The sequence below is a fragment of the Electrophorus electricus genome, chromosome 14, assembly GCF_041902795.1.
Source record: "Electrophorus electricus isolate QZ-2024a chromosome 14, ASM4190279v1, whole genome shotgun sequence".
NCBI classification, from domain to species: Eukaryota; Metazoa; Chordata; class Actinopteri; order Gymnotiformes; family Gymnotidae; genus Electrophorus; species Electrophorus electricus.
The window spans coordinates 26365001-26367500 of NC_137510.1; the positions used below are offsets into that span (position 1 = coordinate 26365001).

A 2500-nucleotide genomic window follows, 5' to 3' on the forward strand; every position below is an offset into this window, starting at 1 on the left:
GGGAGGACCAAGACTCAGGAGGGAACCCATCCACCATGGGAGGACCAAGACTCAGGAGGGAACCCATCCACCATGGGAGGACCAAGACTCAGGAGGGAACCCATCCATCATGGGAGGACCAAGACTCAGGAGGGAACCCATCCATCATGGGAGGACCAAGACTCAGGAGGGAACCCATCCACCATGGGAGGACCAAGACTCAGGAGGGAGCCCATCCATCATGGGAGGACCAAGACTCAGGAGGGAACCCATCCACCATGGGAGGACCAAGACTCAGGAGGGAACCCATCCACCATGGGAGGACCAAGACTCAGGAGGGAACCCATCCACCATGGGAGGACCAAGACTCAGGAGGGAACCCATCCACCATGGGAGGACCAAGACTCAGGAGGGAACCCATCCACCATGGGAGGACCAAGACTCAGGAGGGAACCCATCCTCCTTGGTCTCCATCCTCCTTTGCTTTATTGCAGGTGGTCAGTTCAGTACAGATGTGGGAGTCTCGGCTCATCCGGTGGGTCTAGGGTGTGTGGTCTGTAGATTCATCCATTGGATATGGCAGATATCTAAATCAATCAATCAATAAATCAGTCTTTACCATTTTAACACATACAGTGCAAAACAAGTTCAGATAAAAATTAGCATTTGGATCTTTCTCCTAAAAAAATCAAAACCCAAAATTACCACAGCATGGGCAGAAGAACAGATATTTTATTGGTCAATAGAGGCAACAAGTGGGTTTTAATTTCATTCAAATGCTTAAAGTTCCTAAAATGGATTCATGGATTAATTTAAGTTATTAAGTTATTATTCCAATTATTCCATGAACGCCCTGAAACTCCCCACCTCCCTCCTTCTTTCCCCTGTGATGAACTCGCACCCTCCTTCTCCTGCCTACCCCCCCTGTTCTACCCCCTCAACTCCAGAGGCCATCCAGTACTCCACCCATCCAGTACTCCACCCATCCAGTACTCATCCCTATCCAGTACTCCACCCATCCAGTACTCATCCCTATCCAGTACTCCACCCATCCAGTACTCATACCTATCCAGTACTCAACCCCATCCAGTACTCAACCCCATCCAGTACTCATACCTATCCAGTACTCAACCCCATCCGGTATTCAACCCCATCTAGTACTTATCCCTATCCAGTACTCATCCCTATCCAGTACTCCACCCATCCAGTACTCATCCCTATCCAGTACTCAACCCCATCCAGTACTCATACCTATCCAGTACTCATACCTATCCAGTACTCACCCCATCTGGTATTCAACCCCATCTAGTACTTATCCCTATCCAGTACTCCACCCATCCAGTACTCCACCCATCCAGTACTCATCCCTATCCAGTACTCAACCCCATCCAGTACTCATACCTATCCAGCACTCACCCCATCCGGTATTCAACCCCATCTAGTACTTATCCCTATCCAGTACTCCACCCATCCAGTACTCATCCCTATCCAGTACTCCACCCATCCAGTACTCATACCTATCCAGTACTCAACCCCATCCAGTATTCAACCCCATCTAGTACTTATCCCTATCCAGTACTCCACCCATCCAGTACTCATCCCTATCCAGTACTCCACCCATCCAGTACTCATCCCTATCCAGTACTCAACCCCATCCAGTACTCATACCTATCCAGCACTCACCCCATCTGGTATTCAACCCCATCCAGTACTCATCCCTATCCAGTACTCCACCCATCCAGTACTCATACCTATCCAGTATTCAACCCCATCCAGTATTCAACCCCATCTAGTACTTATCCCTATCCAGTACTCCAGCCATCCAGTGAGCCACTGAGCTACCACTGCCCATTGTGACAATAATGGACTAGAATGGAGTGACTAGAATGGATTAGAATGGTGTGGGTAGAATGGATTAGAATGGTGTGGGTAGAATGGAGTAGAATGGTGTGGGTAGAATGGAGTAGAATGGTATGACTAAGATGGTGTGAGTATAATGGATAGCATATTGAATGGGAACCAAGTCTTGTATGAACACAGAAATCAACCTTCAGGGTTTTGATTTAGTCTAGTTAGTTTGAACCTTGTAAGTTTTTTGGTGAACATGTACAGTTCTGAATGGCCACAGGTCAGGTGGAGTATGTGTGAAAAGATCACTGCTTTCCACCTAAACAATGGATGTTTGCTGACAGCAAGATTTAATTGAGCATGTAAGTATAGCAGCTCCAGATTACTAGTGCATTATATAAAATTATGTCTTCACCTGTTTTTAAAATATCTACTGCTGTCATGATTTTAGCTTGGTGCTGGTCAAACTATACCATTGTCATGAGTTTGCATAATTGTTTGAAAAATAATTTTCAAATAATTCAGCAAAACCACTTTTTTTTCAAAGAACAGTTCTGAGCAGGTGTCTTTTTTCGAGCAGAGACGTCACACACAGTGGCTGCAAAACATCTGAGCAGGACCAGTGATGTTTGTTGTACACACAAACATTCATGTGCAAGGTGACAAATGGTAT

General features: G+C 46.2%; 1 protein-coding gene across 3 annotated transcripts in view; it reads right to left on the reverse strand.

Moving 5' to 3' along the window:
• kcnn3 (potassium intermediate/small conductance calcium-activated channel, subfamily N, member 3) overlaps positions 1 to 2500 on the reverse strand; it is a 48944-nt gene that overhangs the window by 36074 nt on the left and 10370 nt on the right. The gene's annotated exons all lie outside the window — the stretch shown is intronic.